Source organism: Ambystoma mexicanum, chromosome 6q, assembly GCF_040938575.1.
Source record: "Ambystoma mexicanum isolate Mex_15411 chromosome 6q, UKY_AmexF1_1, whole genome shotgun sequence".
NCBI lineage: Eukaryota > Metazoa > Chordata > Amphibia > Caudata > Ambystomatidae > Ambystoma > Ambystoma mexicanum.
Window position 1 is genome coordinate 692,403,141 of NC_090937.1, and position 18,695 is coordinate 692,421,835.

At 49.6% G+C, this 18,695-nt stretch overlaps 1 protein-coding gene and 1 long non-coding RNA gene across 3 annotated transcripts in view; one reads left to right on the forward strand and one right to left on the reverse strand.

Moving 5' to 3' along the window:
- The window catches only part of LOC138516222 (uncharacterized), a 221,160-nt gene extending 215,402 nt beyond the window's left edge, over positions 1-5,758 (forward strand). Inside the window, exon 3 of the long non-coding RNA XR_011282251.1 lies at positions 5,342-5,758. This is a non-coding gene — a long non-coding RNA (uncharacterized lncRNA). The remainder of the gene's footprint in view (positions 1-5,341) is intronic.
- ZNF330 (zinc finger protein 330) overlaps positions 1-18,695 on the reverse strand; it is a 387,772-nt gene that overhangs the window by 123,151 nt on the left and 245,926 nt on the right. The window lies entirely within an intron of this gene.

An 18,695-nucleotide genomic window follows, 5' to 3' on the forward strand; every position in this document is an offset into this window, starting at 1 on the left:
TAATGTGCAACAGTGTATCCGTCCTTTCAATTCACGCCTGCTACTGTGTATGCGCCCCCTTAAAGCATTGCATCGATGCCTGCAGCCACAACGAATTCGTAGCGGGTGCCGCTACACGCGTCCACTGTGCCTGTTACACGGCGCGCTTCACCACTCCAAGCGCCGCAGCTGTCCCCATCCCGCCAGGCGCTGCGTTCTGCAAGCCAGCACCGCTCACAACATGGGGAGCGAATGGGCACGAGAGCAAGGCACCACCCAAATGTCAAATGCTGCTCCGCTTCTTTAGTCTCCCCGGCACTGCTCAGTCTATTCCTCAGTCGCGGCTGCGACCCCTTTGTCATCCCCCATCTTGCCTGTCCGCAAATATACGTGGCCGTATGTTGCAAAGGTCATTTTCTCCATGATACTTCGATCAGCTTCCTTGCTTCTTGCAGTTTGTTATGGGCCACCAGTTCCGACACCTTTGCTTTTATTCTTAGAGTATGCAGGTCATTTTTCCAGCATGTTATTCCGGATCAATGTCGGATCCTCAGGAGCAGCCCTGCAAGGCACGTCCTATTCCATGGCTAGCTAGCCACGCCCCCCCCCCCGACCAAGTGAGTTATTCGCTTGTTCCATGGTATGCGTCTCTTGTATAGTAGGTTGTCTATTCTGCGTCTGTTGGCGTACGCTATTACTTCCCTGGTCTTGATTGGATTAAGGAGTCCCCTCACATTCCAGGATAGCAGCCCGGTGCTTTTAGTATTTGGTGAGATGACATTTATTACCCTTCTGCGGTGTATGCATTGATGTTGCTGAGTTGCGAAAGTCTTTCCCCTCTTGCGACGATGTCAGGTTTTTTGTGCTTTTATTCCAACTATCTGAAACCAAACCAACTTTTCGATGGTGCAGTTTAACATAACTACTACACTTTGCTGTTGTAACCAGGCAACAGGCCTGTTTGTTCCCCCACCCACCGCCCTCACCATCCCCTCAAACGGGCGGTGTCTCCCAAACAACCATTTGTAACTTTGCAGTAGAACAAGAGGGAGTGAGGGGGCTGTGTGGCCCATCCTCATCTCCGGAACTGTAATTTAGTGTTCACGTGGATAGGCACAGTGTTATCTTGTCTGCCACCCAGGGTGGTGGAGTTTCTGTGGGTATCTCTGGGATATGCCTTTCTATGTAGGTCATAGCTTCATCCGGTGAATCGAAGAATTGCGTCTTGCCCGCATGTTGGATGCTAAGCCTTGCCGGAAACATCCTCATGGCATATATTGTTTTACGGTCTCTCAGTGGTCTTTTCACTGGGTCAAAAGATCTTCGGGCAGTCTGCACCCCTGTCGAGAAATCTGGGTATATGTGAATCTGGTTGGATTCAAAGGAGAGGGGCCTTGTTCGCGTGCCAGACGGAGCACCAGATCTCGATCACGGTAATTGAGAAGCCTTGCTATTATAGTTTGTGGTGGTGCCCCCGGTTTGGTGGGGGGTGAGTGAGTGCTCGGTGCGCCCTCTCGATCAGGAACTGTTTGGAGAACTGTGCGTCTGGGAATAGGGAGAGGAGCATATCTTCAAGGAATTGTTCCATGGGGATATTAGGTTTGCGCTCCGCCACCCCAACCACCCTGATGTTATTGCATCTCGAGCAGGATTCCAAGTCTTCACACTTGTTCTGTAGCGTCTGGATATCTTTTTGAATTTTTTCCATGGTTTAGCCCTGTATGGTAGTTGTGTCTTCCAGTGTGGAGATCCTATTTTCTGCCTCTGTGACCCTGGAGTTAACTTTCTTTACATCAGCACGGATGGAAGCTATATTTTCTCCTATGTCGTCCAGTTTGGTATTGATTGCCGCAAACCCTCTCTCCATAGCCGCCATGTATGGGGCCATTTCATGTGTGGGGGGAGGGTCTGGGGTAGGTGTCTTGGAGGATTCTGCAGGGTCATTGTCTTGTTCTTGAGGAGTTGGCAAAGGCACCCATGGAGCCCTTTTTTTGTCCTTGTTTTTGGCGCCTCCTGTCATATTTGCAGTTTGTTGACATGCAAAATGTATTCCTGCTAGGTGTCTGATTGGTGCGGCATGTGCCGGGTTGCAGTGGAGTGTTTGGCACGGCTTACCGGCTCTAACGGTATATGGCTAGGTAGCAGGGGGAAGGATTAAGTGTAGTATTTGCCGGCAAAGTGGTCCTCTTTCCCCTGGTCTTTTGCCCAGGACTGGGTAGGTATGCTGGAAGATCTTGTGTGGGTAAGTTGGATTTATAGCCAAGTGTTTATCCAGTTTACAGGAGAAAGGTCCAACCTTGAGTACAGCGGATGAGAGGTGGTTCCTGGACTATTAGGCTGTGGGGGGCGTAGAGGTGATTGTGGGGGGCCCTGTGTGCTTGTCAACATACACGTACCTTAATAGTTGAGGCTCGATGTTCTTCGTGTCCCTTCCGGCGCCGGGGAGCAGGCCAGCCCGAGGGATGGTTCCGGGCTGTGAATAACAGTGGGTCCGCTCCTACCCGGCACCAGGACGAGGACCTGTATTGTGGGCTTCTTACCAGGGGCAGCAGACTGTTGCGGCGATGTCACGCAGGACTGAGGCGGCCCCACCTCCAAGTTTATCCAGCTCCAGGGAGCGGGCCGGCCCAGGATGAGGGAGCGGGCGTCTGCCGCTGGTGATCAAGCGGAGGATCACAGGTGCTGCGTCGGGTGGCGTCAGGGAGCGGGCCGCCCCAGGCTCATATTTCAGGTCGCACAGTCCCGTGGGCCCACCCCCGCCCAGCCAGAGGACGAGGAAGCGGGCAGCGGGTCTCAGCGGGCCAGGTCTGAAGGAGGATCCGGAAGTGCAGGCAGGAACGGGGCAACCCAGACCCGGGCTCCAGGCTATGTAGGTTCATGTGTGTTTCCACCCGGCCCCCGGATGATTGTAGGGGCTGCCGGTGCCTGTGGTCGCAGTTGGCGGGGGAGACGAAGGAGTCTCACTGTAGCCCGGGTGGCTCCAAAGGGGTTTCGGTTGAGGCGGCGGTCCAAGTGAGGGTTCCTGGGACTCCAGTGGCCTCCGCCACCAGGCTTGGTTTTGGCGCGAAGACGCTGAGCCGTTGGGCGGAGATGCGTCCTCCTCTTGCTGGTATATCTCCTCAGCGGGCGGGTGTATTTTGCCCAAACTTGTACCGGTATCTGCAGGAGGAATTCAGACACCCTCCACGGTCTTCGGTGACAGCTGCAACGCGGTCTATCCGCAGGATTTTCAGTTTCAGGAGCTTGCTGGTCCCGGAGCAGCAAGGCTAGGTGGCCATCTTGTTTGGCACATCGCAGCGCCCCCCCAACATATTCACTTTCTTAACAAAAAGGAATGTATTTTATATGTTGGGATGGATTAAGATCTAACTTGCCCTATGCTAAGCTGGAATTCCCATACCTAAAGAAACTAAGGATAGTATATGTCAGTAAGTTAAACTTTAAAGTCTGTCTGTGTCCAAAACCTATACTTGCCCTCACAACTAAAGATATACAATGTATAGGGATGTCAGCACCAAAAGAAACTGTGTTCAAAATAAAGTTCTGAGCTTCTTCCAGCTCGGGCTTGTTTCAGCTTCCCCATCCCCAAGTTCAAACTCTGGGTTCCCCTTACCCAAATAGAACAGTTCCAAGATATATTGGGGTTCCCTTACCCAAGTTCAACAACACAGTTCAAGTTTCTGGACTTAACAATATTTCCAGGTTTACTTTAAGATCCTTTAGATTTGCTACCAGTTGCTTTCTTTCACTTCAGCACTTGTATCACACAGCCTTTGTCTTTGGGCTTCTCTGGGTTCTTTTAGGGCTACTCGATCTAGGCACATTTGTTGGACCACACAGTCCACCCATTACAGGTCACTCAACTGATAACCCTTGAAACCTTGTAATATTCCTTGATTAGTACTTAACATGTGCTGTTGTTTCTCTATGGCAGTCTTTTGGTTTAGCCACAACTTGCATTCACTGTATTCTGTGGTGCATCTCTTCTTCCACCACCTTGCCCATTCAAGTTCATCAACCTGTCTATCACTTTGTTAATCAATGCTTCTTAGCAAGTTTCACTCCTTTCACAATAGCACATCATTTGCTTTCCTCTCGTGCTATAATTTCACATGATTTCCTTATCTTCTCATTAGTTTGGTATTCAATATATGCCGTTGTTCAGGATTAATTATTCCAGGTTCCAAATCCTATTCTTATACGTTTTTGTCCGCAAACATTAACTCCCACCCCTGTATGAAGGTTCCCCGTCTCACATTCACCAGAGGTGGTTGTGCTCCGCTGGGCGTCTTCTTGCTGGTCTCCATCCTTCTCTTTACTCCCCGCACCATGTCGGGAGCTCCAACGAGTGGCGCTCGCTGTCGGGAAACTTTCTTGCTGCGTCCCGCAGCAGTTAGGAGGTTTCTGTGTTCCCCTGCTCCAGCTGGGAACATGCGGCTAAGGTAATTGCTGGGGCTCTGGTTCTCCCACAGCAGCTTTCTCTCCCCCTGGCAACACACAGCGTCCTCTCTGCCGGTCCTGTTCCAGCCTGCTCCTCGCCTTGCGGCTGCCACGTTCTCTCCAGGCAGGTCCCCCCCACACTCCCACTTTGCTGCTTGGGCCTCCTTTTAAGCACCTGTGGCCTTTCAATAGGTTGCAGAAGCGGGCAGTTTGCCTGACCATCATTACACCAATTGACTGGACATGCCTGACCCGCCATAGTGATGTGGCAGGATTTTTATGCTATACTATGATATGCAGAAATGCTATGTTATGCAGAATTGCTATGTTATGCAATGCTCTGTTATGTTGTGTTGTGCAATGCCATAAGGCTCTCCTCATACAGTTAGGCCTCAGATCCACCATGTCTCCTCCCTCTGCCTCCCCGTGCCTGCTCTACACGCAGCACCCTGGACAGGCCCAAACCCCTGCTAAGGCAGAGGACACGTCAGACCTTCCGTTCAGCTTATTCTCTACAAGTTTAGCATTAGCCCCATATATGGGAGATAACAGAAGGGGTTTCTGCGAATGGCGCTTATTCATAATACAACACGATGTCCCTGCAGGGCTGCGTCAAAAGTAAGATGTCGACAGTTCTTGGCAAATGTCTAACGTTGTGCCAAGTAACACCCCAATTGTGAAAGTACATAAACATATTTTTTGCCTATTTGCTATGCTTTATAAACCGGCACACTATGGTGGGGACACTTGAGAGCTATGTGTGCCACACTGCTGGAACACTGAGGCTGACAAGGATAACGTGAAGAGATCCATGGAGGCTGACCAGGATGACGTGAAGGGAGGCATTGATGAAAAACGGATATTTTCCACAGGGAGGGAATAAAACTTGCATTAACTTTTCCCTGGTCTGTCTTTTTTCCAGGAGCCGTGTGCAGCGTGAGGAGTGGACCGAAGACCCTGGAGCGTTTGAATGGGCTTACTAGCAGCACGAGTGCCAGAAGGAGAAGGTGCCCGTACACCCGCCCAGCTGAAAGCTCACATCAGTGGAAATCCTGACACAATCTTTATTGTTTACTTCCCTGGAGTCTGATGCAGAACGCTCAGAATTACGAAGCGACAGAGGCCGCCTTAAAAGACTGGGCAAGACAAGCAGTACATTAAAGGGCTCTTCCGAAGTGTTAGAAGGGCCAAGCTGATAACGCAAGCAATAGATAAGGACATTTGTTTTACAAGCAACTCCGGAGTGGAGTTATGAACTGCCTGCCAGACATAGGTGAACATTACAGATACCCCCAAGTTGTTTTGTTGCATTTACCTTGAATGGAAGGTGTTGATTATAACTTGTAACGCTGAATAAAGGTATTTTCTGTTTACCTGCATACCGCCTCGGTCCCACTATTTAGCAGACACTTGCATGCAGTGTTCCTACTTCCCCGCTGATAAGGTCTCTGTATGCTGTGTATTGGCTGCCTAATAAGCTTGATTTACCAGCAGTCTGTGTCGCTCCCCTTATTTGCTTATATTGCTTAGTTGCTGCAAGCTGAGTCCGGCCCTTGGGAAGGGGCCTGCTTTTGGCCACGACAATAAGCATCTTCCTCGTCTCAATACCACAGTGGTGAAACGGACTAGAAGAACAAGTTATTTCTTACCTTGTAACGTTCTTTCGACGGGATGTTCCTCCGACGTATTCCTCATCTTAGATATCTCCTTCCAGCTCTGCTGGCCTCGGAAAATTTTTCTCTAGAGGGCGCTGCGCGTCGACGTCCTCAGAGTCGATGTCCTTCGACAGCCGCCGTATCGACGTCGACGTCATCCTGCCTATAAAGGCCGCGCGCAGCGTCCGTTGCTCAGTTCCGTTTTGTAGCCCACAATAATACTTTCTGGACTAACTAATCACCCTGAAGGAGCATAAGCTGCAACAACAAGGGAAGTAGAACTGCGGGGATGGATGGGAGGGTCGATGAGGAATACGTCGGAGGAACATCCTGTTGAAAAAACCTTACAACGTAAGAATTAACTTGTTCTTCGAAGGGATTGTGTCCTCCGACGTATTCCTCATCTTAGATAGGCTCCCATAGCAGTATTCTATTATCGGAGGAGGGAGTACTGACTTCACGCTGTCTTCTATTGATGAATAGAATGCAGTACAGCCCTTCCAAACCTAGTCTCTTGACTGGAGGAGGAATCCAGATTGTAAAAACGTGTAAAGGTATGGACAGACGACCATGTAGCGGCCGCACATATGTCTTTAACCGGCACGCCTCTTTTGAGGGCCGATGAAGCTGCAATACCTCTGGTCGAGTGAGCCCTAAGGTTTTGAGGGGGCTCCTTCCCTGCCAGTTTATAACATTCCAGAATGGCTAGAATGATCCATCTGGAAATGGTCTGCTTAGTTATTGGTAACCCCAGCTTGTGACCTGTGTAACCTACAAACAGCTGGTCTGCCTGTCTTATCCTGGCTAGTCTACTAATGTAAAAACTTAAAGCCCTCCTAGGGTCTAGCCTGTGTAACCTCTCTTCCTCTTTCCCCGGGTGAGGAGGAGAATAGAAAGATGGTAGGGTAATCTTCTGAGTGATATGGAATTCAGAAACCACCTTTGGGAGGAAATTAGGCTTCACTTGCAGGACAACTTTGTCTTTGTGAAATATAGTATGAGGGGGTTTACAAGAAAGAGCTTGTAATTCGCTCACCCTTCTAGCAGATGTAAGTGCTATTAATAAAACAGTTTTAAGGGTAAGGAATCTTAACGAACAAGAATGGAGAGGTTCGAAAGGTGTACCCATCAGGAAAGTTAGTACTAAGTTTAAATCCCATAGGGGAACTTGGAATGGTCTTGGGGGATAAACATTGGTTAACCCCTTTAGAAACTGTATTACCAAGGGTAATTTGAAATAGGATGGTTCTTCCGCAGTACGCTTAAAGATGGATAGCGCTGCGAGATAGCCCTTAATGGTGCCAACTTGAAGGCCTGAATTTGCCAAATATAGTAGGAAGGACAAAACCATTGGTGTACCACATGAAAAAGGGTCGATATTCTGTTCTCTACACCAGCTGCAAAATCTGTTCCAACGGCAGCGGTATAAAGACTTTGTTGCTGGCCTCCTTGCCGAAAGCAACACCTCCACAACATCATCAGGGGGGTCCCAATCCTTGTACCTCAGCCTTTCAGAAGCCAAGCGTCAAGGTTGAGGGTTTTGATGTCTGGATGGAGAACCTGACCTCCCTTCTGTGAGAGTAGGTTCTCTCTGAGTGGAAGTCGAATTGGAGGGCTGATGGACAAGTCTAGAAGGTCCGGGTACCACGTTCTCCTGGCCCAATCCGGGGCAATTAGGATCATGGTTCGTCGGAATCTTCTCAACCTCCTGATCATTTGAGGAATGACAGGGACCGGTGGGAACGCGCACAGAAGCGGAAACTCCCAGTCCACTATGAACGCGTCTCCCAGAGCTCCTCTCGGGGGAAATTCCCTTGAGCAGAACAGGTCGCATTTCCTGTTTCGGCTGGTGGCGAACAGATCTACCTGAGGGGTTCCCCAAAGGGCGAAGATCTCTTGAAGGACTTCCTGAGCTAGCTCCCACTCGTGGGAGACTGTGTTCTGCCTGCTCAGAGCGTCCGCTGTCAAGTTCTTCTCTCCGACTAGGTGAACTGCCGATAGAGAGATTCCTTCTTGGATTGCCCAAAACCAGAGCTGCATCGCCTCTCTGCACAGGGGTAGTGATCCTACGCCTCCTCTTTTGTTGAGGTAATGCATGGCCACCGTGTTGTCCGTCATTATCAGGACGTTCTTCCCTTGTACAGCTGGCAGGAACGCCTTCAGCGCAAGTCTGATGGCTCTCAGCTCTAACAGGTTGATGTGTAGTCTGGACTCCGATGGAGACCAACGACCGCTGATGGTCAAGTCGTTGGCGTAGGCTCCCCACCCCGTGAGTGAGGCATCCTTGACTACTGTTATCTCCGGCCAGGGTTGCCAAAACTGTTCTCCTTACAGAATGTTCTCCTGACAGGCCCACCACTGAAGGTCTCGAGCCACCCTGCCGGGAACCTGAAGAAGATCTGTCATTTTCCCTGAAAATTGTGACCACTGAGTCCTCAGTGCCCACTGGAGGGATCTCATTCTCAGGCGAGCCTCTGGCACTAGGAAAATGCAGGATGCCATGAGGCCTAGCAACCTCAAAAAGTCGAAGGCTGGGAGACGTTGGGCATGCTGGAACTTGGTAACCATCTGTAGAATATCTTGAGCCCTCACCTCTGGTGGCGAGGCTTTTCCCAGGGAAGTATCCAGGATCGCTCGTATGAACTGGAGTCTCTGCGATGGTATCATTTGTGACTTCTTTAAATTGAGGGAGAAGCCCAGTCTGTGAAGGAAGTGGCACACGTGATTTAGCTGGATCTGAGCTTGTTCTGGAGAAACAGCCCCGATCAACCAATCGTCCAGGTAGGGGTAGACGTGAATCCCTTCCCTCCTTAGACTTGCAGCCACTACCGACATTAACTTGGTGAAGACCCTCGGGGCGGAGGTCAGCCCAAATGGCAGCACTCGAAATTGATAGTGAGAGTTGCCAATTGCGAACCTCAGGTATTTCCTGCGTTTGCGATGGATAGGCACATGGAAATAAGCGTCCTGAAGGTCCAGAGATACCAACCAGTCCTGGAACTGAAGGGCCTGGAGGATCTGAGAAAGAGTGACCATCTTGAATTTGTCTCTTCTGAGGAATTTGTTCAATTCTCGCAAGTCCAAGATGGGTCTCAGTCCTCCGTCTTTCTTTGGAATGAGAAAGTAAGGGGAGTACCAGCCCTTGTTCCTCTCCGCTACAGGTACCGGTACCGGTTCTATGGCACCTTTCTCTAGCAGGTCCCAAATTTCCTGCAAGAGGAGCGGATCTGGAGCTTTCTGAGAGCTGATCCCCGGTGGATGACTCTGAGGTATACGTAGGAAAGGCAGGCAGTAACCTTGGGCAACTGTTTCCAATGCCCAAGCATCTGACGTGATAGCCTGCCATATCGCCAGATGTTGAGTCAACCTGCCTCCTACAGGTGTCCTGTGAGGGAAGTCCTCAGAGTGGTTTTGGGGCGGCTGATGCAGATGCCGATGGTAAAGAGGCACCTGCTGTTGCTGCGGCTTTTGAATATCTACCCCGTCCACCTCGGGTAGTTCTTCTTTGACCCCTTTGAGCCGGTCGTCCTCTACCTCTTCCGAATGCGGAGTAGAAGCGAAAGGACTTGCCCCTGGCAGAGGTTCCTGTGGGACGAAAAGGAGTCTGACGGATTGCAGCTCCTAGGGATTTTGCTGCTGCTTTTGAAGTTTGCAGTTTCTCTAAACTGTCATCCGCCTTTTTCCCGAACAAATAAGAGCCATCGAATGGCATGTTCAAGAGCCTGGCTTGCACATCTGGGGCAAAACCCGACTTTCTCAACCAAGCGAATCTCCTGGTTGATGTACTTGCCGCCATTGCTCTGCTGATACTGTCAGCCGAATCAATGCCCGTCTGGAGGGATTCGCACATAGCGTCTTTACCGTCCTGTATAATATTCAGGAACGCATCCCTTTCTTCTCCCTCCGGGATGCAGTCAGCCGCTGTAGAAGCAGGTTTATAGTCATAATATCGAAAACATAATTTCGAATTACAAAAATGTCGAAACAAAAATGTCGAATTCAAAAATGTCGAAAACACATACATATAATAGAAAAAGTCATTAATTCGAAAATAAAATGTCGAAAAAAAATCGAAAAACCAATGTTAAAATAACTATGTAAAATGTCACAAAAAATAATGTTTTTTATGGGGGGGTCCCCCCCAACCCCCCCATCCCAAACCCCTACCCCAACCCCCCCTCCTCCCCATCCCCTCCCAACACCCCCCATGGATATACCTTTACTTTTAAAAAAAATATATTTAATAAAACATTAATTAAATAATTAATTATTAAAAAAAACCATCCCAAACCCCTACCCCAACCCCCCCCCCTCCTCCCCATCCACCATGGATATACCTTTAATTATTTAAAACAATTATGTTCAATAAACTATTATTAATTAATTATTTATTTAAACATTAATTCGAAAAAAAAAATCGAAAAAAATTCGACATTTTTGTAATTCGACATTTTTTTCTCGACATTTTGACTTTCGAAAATATTGCATTCGATATTATGACTGGACACCGTAGAAGCACACTCCCAAAGTGTATGACTAAACCTAGCAAGGGTTCAAGTAGCATTAACAGATTTTAACGCCATGCTACATGCTGAGAAGACTTTCTTTGCCATAGCATCATATTTTTTATCGTCCCTGTCCTGTGGGACGGTAGGATAAGCCGTCTTGACATCGGTAGAGGATGCTGCCTGTACCACCAGACTTTCTGGGGATGGGTGTTTAGACAAAAACTCTGGGTCTGTAGAAGATACCCTGTACTTTGTAGACAGTTTTTTATTTACTGCTGGTACTACATCTGGGGTTTCCCAGTTTGTCATGATCTTTCTCTGAAGAGCTTTATGAAAAGGCACCACAGGATCCTCCTGTGGGCCTTTGTCAAGAATATCCGTGAGGTCATCTTGTTGGAAAGATTGTGAAGGTGCAGACCACCCCATGAACTCTGTAATCCTGGCCATTAAGGCTCTGTAGGGGGTTTCAGCATGCTCCCCCGGGTCTGGCTTAGCAAACTCCACCTCAGGGGAAGTGTCTAACCCACTTGCCTCATGTAAAGAATCATGAAGATCCTTTAATCTGCGCTCTTCAGAGGAAAATTCCTCTCTAACTGGGGTTACAGGTCCCTATAACTCAAATGTGTCTTCCTGTTCAGACAAATCACCCTCTTCTAAAATTGAGGATATAGTTCTCAATTGTTCTGAACTCATAAAGGGAGTAAATCCCATTTCCAGGGCAGAGGGTGCCGAACTTGTCATTATTGGCCTCGAAAACGTCGATGTCGTCGACGTCGAAGGCTTCGAGCGTGGCGTCGAAAACAGAGGCGGAGGCCTCGAAGACCTCGATAGAATTGGAATTCTACTTGACAATATCGAAGACATCGACGTCGAGGGTCTGGGGATAGTCACTGGATGTGTGGTAACCGTGACTTTTCTTGGCGTCGATGCCGGTGTCGAAGCCGGCGTCGAGTCGACAGACCCGTGTGTCGAAGGTCCCCTCGACAACGGCGTCGAAGACATCGACCTCGACGTCACCTTCGAGGAAGGTTTGGAGGTCATAGTCCTGCTCGAGGGTTCGAGACGCGCTCGAGAGGTTTCTTTCGCCGGGTACTGCGACTCGCAGCGTTTTTGACCTTCGGGTCTTTCGACCAGAGCATCGCTCTCGGCAGTCTTCGAGGGGGTCGAGGCCGCTTTCTCGAAGACGCTCATCATATTTTTTCGGAATTCCTCCCATTCAGCCCGGGAACTATGTTTCGTGGGGCAAGGGATTCTTTTTGGCGAAACAGAAGAAGAGGAAGACGGAGAAGGGGATCTTCGACGTCTCCTCTTCGAGTGCTTCGATCTCGAGGAGTGATGAGACCCACTCCGAGATCTGGAGCGCGAATGGTGACGAGGAGACGAATGTCTCGACTTCGTCGACGAAGAAGAAGCTTTAAAAGTCTTACCTTTCTCCAGCTTCCCCCTACGCTCCTTCAGGGCCTTAGCTGTCATGGACATACAGTCCTCGCACTCCGAACAATGGTGTTCAGCTCCCAAACACCACAGACAAATTCTGTGAGGATCGGTCAACGACATCTTTTTCCCACAATCTCGACATTTCTTGAAGCCGGATCGAGGAGTTGTCGGTTCCGACGAGGAAGCCATCGAGTACGGATCGAATAACTCGAGGTAAATATGATTAATCTGACTAAGAACTGAGCAACGGTATTCCGAGGCACTGAGTAAGCGCGGAAAAACGGAACTGAGCAACGGACGCTGCGCGCAGCCTTTATAGGCAGGATGACGTCGACGTCGATACGGCGGCTGTCGAAGGACGTCGACGCGCAGCGCCCTCTAGAGAAAAAATTTCCGAGGCCAGCAGAGCTGGAAGGAGATATCTAAGATGAGGAATACGTCGGAGGACACAATCCCTTCGAAGTGTGCATTACTCCTAGTCGCCTCTTCCCCGTCCCAGTCTTAAAGGTATATGAATGTGAGACATGGTGTGTGTGTGAGGAAGGCATAAGGACTGACAAAACCCTATGAAGGGGGAGAGTAGGATTCATGCTCAAGGAAAAAGGGGATACCATGTCTCTTCTGCAGACACCCTCTCCCCACTCCCAGAGGTCCCTCCACCCAGGTGATCCTCGCATATCCAGCCCAGGGTCAGGAACCAAAAGCGATGGCCTTTCCCTGGCCAGCCGAGAGAAAGATCCAGGGGGAGTAGAGGAGTATATCCTCATGTTCCTCACAGTACTCAGCACCAGTGGTTCGCCCGCCCCCTCCTTCCCTGCAGAGCACGCGCAGTTCCTGGCTAACGATTTGTGCAGCTCCTGCACCCACACTTTTTTCCACATTGGGAGCACTACGTTTCCCAGCGGGCCATGCAATACCTGACGTACCTTTGACATCTTACACATCATGCTGTATTCCTGGAAGGGCCTGCATAAAAGGAATCGATCTTTCACACTCTGTCCTCCTCAACTGTGTATTGTTCATCTGCGGCGAGTGGCGTTCCGTGATTCTTCTTTCTGACTACTGTGATATCCGACCTTGGCTTTGCTATCGTTGGACTGGCTTGGTGTGATTGACTTCCTCAGACTTCCCTTTGACGCACAGACAGGTAATTTGGTTCTTCCTGCCTGTTGTATTGTTTTGGATATTTGCTTTATCGGGAACACAATCATGGTTTTTCCTCTGGAGTTCTTAAAAGGATTTTGCTGAACATTGCTGTTCCATCCTTGAATACTCTGCTTTCTGGATCTTGGGAATACTATACCCGCTCCTTGGATTAAGTTTCTTTCTCCCTTAGTTTGCGTCCTTGTGCTGTCTGGGTCAGGTCACTGCGTTTTCATCTGTGGACTTTTTCGCCTGTTGGCAGCTTTGTCGGGCGAACACCTCTGGTCTATGGACTTGTATCAGCTGGTAAGGAACACTATAGGTGCAACCGCCTTTTTTACATCCAGGATCAGTTAGGGATACTACAAGGGGTAGGTGGAAGACCTTGACTGGCATTTGGGGGTCTGCTCCCAATTGTCTTAGTACAGTGCGTGCCTATTTTTCTTCCCTTGTAGAGTTTGCTGGTTCCCGATACATACCTGCCTTTTCACCTGAGCCCATGGCCTTGCAATAGCATTTCAGTCTTGTGGGCGGTGCTCTCAGGAGGAAACGCTCCCTTGATCGGGGACCGCTGCTCATAGTATTTTGCAGAAGGGCAGCGGTGCTTGCAGTGATCTTATAGAGCACAACAGTGGCTTCATACGTCCATCGCACTTATGGTACATATTCCACGGCCTCAAAAATGAAAAACAAAAGCTGAAGAAACACTTTGTTAGAATGGATTTCTAAACTCTGGCCTGGTGGACAGATGTTTTACGAGGCCACCCTTACTATTGTGAACACAGAGCAACTTCTGGGGAGTTTGGCCAACCAATCAAGGTAGCATTGCTAAATCCCATGAGAGGTGAGTGGGGTCAGGGGTCCATAATGAGTCCACACAGTGAAACACCAAGGTGTACACTTAGACAGTTAGAAGAGTAACACATTATAGGCCCTGAAAAACAAATGACTACTAGCAGATAATATTATGGCATAATACTAACATACTATACAACATATACACTGTCACTTAAATTGGTGCAGCACAATCTAATAACCTAACCCCTCCCGCCCCCCAAATACCAGAAATAAAGTGTTACTAACCGGAGTGACTAACATACTCTTAGTCCATAGTCCCTTTCCTCCATCCTGTATGGGCGCCCCTCGCTATGGATGGGAACAGAACCTTTTTCACCAGGTACACTTTCCCTTTAAATGTATACGTGAGCGGCCCTGGGAGCATGCACTCCCCAACCCCGCCCACCGGTGCCACACCTCAGTCCCCTTTGATGTATCGGCTGCATTGAACTACTCAATCTCGCTGTTCTTATTTTAGGGGGAAAGATGGGATGACGTATGAAGGAAAGGGGATTATGGACTAGGAGTGCGTTAGTCACTCCGGTGAGTAACACTTAATTACTCCTACGTCCCGTCCCGTCCCCTTTCCTCCATCCTATAGGGGCAACTATAATTGATGAAAACACCCTGGAAGGAGAGCTTGATACAGATTACGAAGGACAGTCTAGCCAAAGCTGCGTCAGCCCTGGCACTGGTATCCAGAAAGTAGTGCTTGCAGAAGGCCAATAGAGTAGCCCATGTCGCAGCCCTGCTAATAACTTTCCACGGTACGTGATGTTGGAAGGCAACAGCCGTTGCATTGGCTCTTACAGCGTGAGCGTGAATGCCCCTTGGAGACTCCTTGCACTGAGCCTTGTGTGCCTCTTGGATGGCAGCAGTCATCCATCTGACTATTAATGCCTTCAACGCTTCTTGTCCAGGCCTTGAGCCTCCAAAAGTGACAAATAAGGCGTCAGTCTTGCGAAAGGCCTTGGTCCTGTCGAGATAGAATTTTTAAGTTCTTCCGACGTCTAAACAAAGCCTTTTCGGCGTCTTCTTTGGGATTTGGAAAGAAAGTGGGGAGCACAATCTCCTCGTTAATATGGAATGACAAGACCACTTTTGGTAGGAATCTGGGGTGTGTGCGGAGCACAACCTTCTCCGATGAAAGATAGTGGATTGCTTGGAAGCCAGCAGAGCCTGATTCTTGCTAACTCTGCGAGCTGAAGTAACTCCCACTAGGAGCGCTGTTTTGAGCGTGACCAATTTGATGTCCACTGTGGCCATGGGCTTGAATGGTTTGTGTGATAGGGCACTAAGAACAACATTAAGATCCCAGACTGGATGAAGGCGTCTGACAGGCGGGTAAAACCTGATCAACCCCTCTAGATGCCTTTTCACCACTGGATTAGCTGAGGAGAAAGTGAACCTCTCCAAGTTCCTGTATGTGCCAATGGCAGCTAGGTATGTTCTGCAGGTGTCAACCTGGACCCCTGATCTGGCCAAGTATGCCGAAAAAGACTAAACCTGGTACAGAGTGCAGGATAGCGGGGTTTCCTTGGACCAGAAGCAAAATCTGGTCTTGTACTGCTTTCGAGTAGCTTGACTCCTGGCTCCCTGGAGGATTTGTAGGTTGTCTTGGGACAGCTGGAGATGTTGCAGAGTGACCTGCTCAGGTACCAGGCTGCTAGGGCCAGCCTCTCCGGGCAAGGGTGAATCCCTGCCCCGACCTTGCTGCACCAGGAGCGGGCTCTCCCCGAGAGGGGATAGGGACGTCTGGTAGGGCTGACAGTTGCCATAGGTCCGCGATCCAGGGCCTGGCTGGCCACTGCAGTCCTATGAGGATCAGACGTAACTGCCGGGATTGTCTGTGCAAACTACCTTGTGGACGAGTGTGGTAGGAGGAAATGCATACGACCACATGCCATCCCAGGGATCTGGAGTGCGTCTCCAAGGCCCCTGTTCCCCTCCAGGAGGCCAACTGCTGACAAGTGGGGTTGCTTTCATTGCAAACAAGTATTTGATCAGGTGACCCCACCTGCGGAAAATCTCTTTAAAAACTCTTGTTCAGCTGCCACTCATAATTGGACGCCATTCGACTGAGTCTGTCCGCCTCGAGGTTCGATTCTTCCGGCAGATGGACCACTGAGATCCAGATGTCCTGCTAGTTAGCCCATTGAGAGCCAGCCTGCATAGGAGAGGGGGGGGGGGGATCTTGAGCCCCCACCGCTTGTTTATTTAATACATGCAGGTAGAGTTGTCCGCCTGAATGCAAACCGTATTGCTCCTGATCAAGGGCAGGAATGCCTTGAGTGCGAGCTAAATGGCCATAATTTCCAGCCAATTGATGTGGTTTTGTTGGTCGGTCCTGGACCAGAGACCATGTAGCGAATGCGCCCCCAGGGTAGCACCCCACCCCGCGAGTGAAGAGCCTGTAGTCATAGTATGATCCGATGGAGGCAGTCTGTATAGTATGCCCACAATGAGGTTAGCATCCTGCCCCCACCACGAGGTCCTGATGTAGGAGCGTGGGTATAGTGACAGGGCTCCCTGCTGACCAGACTCCTGATCCCAGGATGCCGGAAAATGCAGCTGCAGTCTCCTCATTCGCAGCCTTGTGTAAGGGATAGCCAGGAGGCATGCTGCCAGAACTCCTAGCAGGTGCTGGTACCACCAGGCCGTAGTTACTGTTCTGCTGAGGAAGTGAGTGACGGAAGCTTTGATCGCCGCCACCGTCTCCCCCGTGGGGAATACCTTCTGCTCCTGAGTGTCCCACAACAGCCCCAGAAACACCATAGTTTGTGTAGGATGGAGCAGTTTTCTTGAAGTTGACTGATGTTAGGGAGAATGATCAGAAATGTGCTAATTCCTCTCTACCATAGAGAGCCCCAGCTCTTTTGCTGGACACTAGGACGTTTTCATTTTTACCTGGAGAGAGCGAGACCCTTTTCCCCCCTCTCTCTCATGTATTTTAATAGGATTCTCTGCGTTTCTTTTGGTTTTTGGAGTCTGACAAAACTCCATAGGCATCGTTTTACATTGTAGCACACAGCACCTTCAGTGTAGTGCTACAGGGAAGTCTTTCAGATTTCCCCAAAGGTTTAAACACCTTTCTCTTGGATAACTACTGTTTTCAAGAGCAGTAAAGTGAAATTGACTTGACAAATGTATCTTTCCTAGATCCAGCACCCACTACCTTACAATAGGGTGCTGGAGGGGTTACATAGTATCCCCCTTTGTCTACCTTCTCACGTAACATTTTTCATGACCCTTTCCTCAATGAATGGCTGGTGGCAGTGCTTTACTTTTTACTACCATGGTGTGTCTTTACCGCAGGCTGCGTTCGTAGCTGCAGTAAAGCATCCTTGGGTGCCATTACTGTCAAAATGGCCCCGGTCTTCTTTTTTCGCCATTTCTTTGTGGAAAGGTCCTTCAAGAGATTTACTCTGCGCACCAAACTAGGTTTGGTCCCTTTGTTTGCTTTGTCTTTGGCAGGATTCACGAGTGAAGCCCGCCTCTGGCTCCAGGGTACCTGGTGGGGGCAGGAAGTGAGGGAGGTGCCCGAAACTCCCTGTGCTTAGTCTCCTAGGAGACAGGAATGCACTCCTAGGTGATTGGCCGGCTGGCTGTCCAGCAAGGACAGCCACCCTGCTGGGTGATTGACAGCCAGGCTGGAATGAATGGGAGAAACGTGCATAAAAGGCGAGGCTTTTTGGCTTGGAAGGCAGAGTCAACCACTGGACGAAGGAATCCGAAGAAGAACTTGAAGACGCCTGCTGCAACTCCTGGACCGTTGGTTTCCCCAGTGAAGCCCTGCTGCTGTGCTGAAATTCCAATTTCGCACCGACGGAGAAGCCCCTTCAAGATCTTCCTTTGAGTTGGTGGGACCAATCAACTCCAAAGTAAGCCACCCGGACATCCTTCTCGGAGCTGGTTGAATTTCCACAGAGCGCTGTGTTGTAATGAGTGTCTTCCCTTCTGTGTCTTCCTTGCAGTGGTGAGGTCAGTGGAATGTGGTGAGGTCACTGTGCTTAGAGTGTTGTCAACTGAATGTGTGTTCCATGAGGGACAGTTGGAGATGGAGAGCTGGCTGGCAAGGATGTGCCGGCGTTTCCTGCTGTGTACTAACTAATAAACCCATATAACTTACCTGCTGGCTCAGGTGTGTTGATGACAATACGACATTGTTACATGCTGCTGGAAACCGAAATACCAGGGAGAGGAACACCAGTTTGTGTGTTGCTTTTAAGCTGGCCAAGAGCTCCAGGAAGATCCTCCGGACTCCCAGGAAGCAGGACTGACCGAGCCTGAGCCACAACAGAGTGCTGGACCCCAGATGCAAGGAAAGCCCATCTCGACAGCCAGGAACCGTGGTGGTGCGGTTTGCTGCAGACACGAGGAGCTGAAACACCGAATTGCCACTAGTTTGAAGATTGCCTGTTGCTGTCGGTAATCGTCCCATTGCAGTGCAGGAGTCCCCAGAAGTCCTCCCTCTTGTCCCCACGACTGAGGACCAGGAACACTAGGATCTGCAGAGCTGCACAGGAACAGATGTCATCTGCTGCATTTGCTTCTTACCAAAAGGTACTGTAAAGTCTAAGAAAACTTACCTCTTGTTGTAGATTTGCTTCTACTCTTCATAAGCCTAACAGCTTGTGGCCCTACATTGATTCTTCTTCTTCTTCACTAAAGACTTCTAAAACATTGTGCAATGACT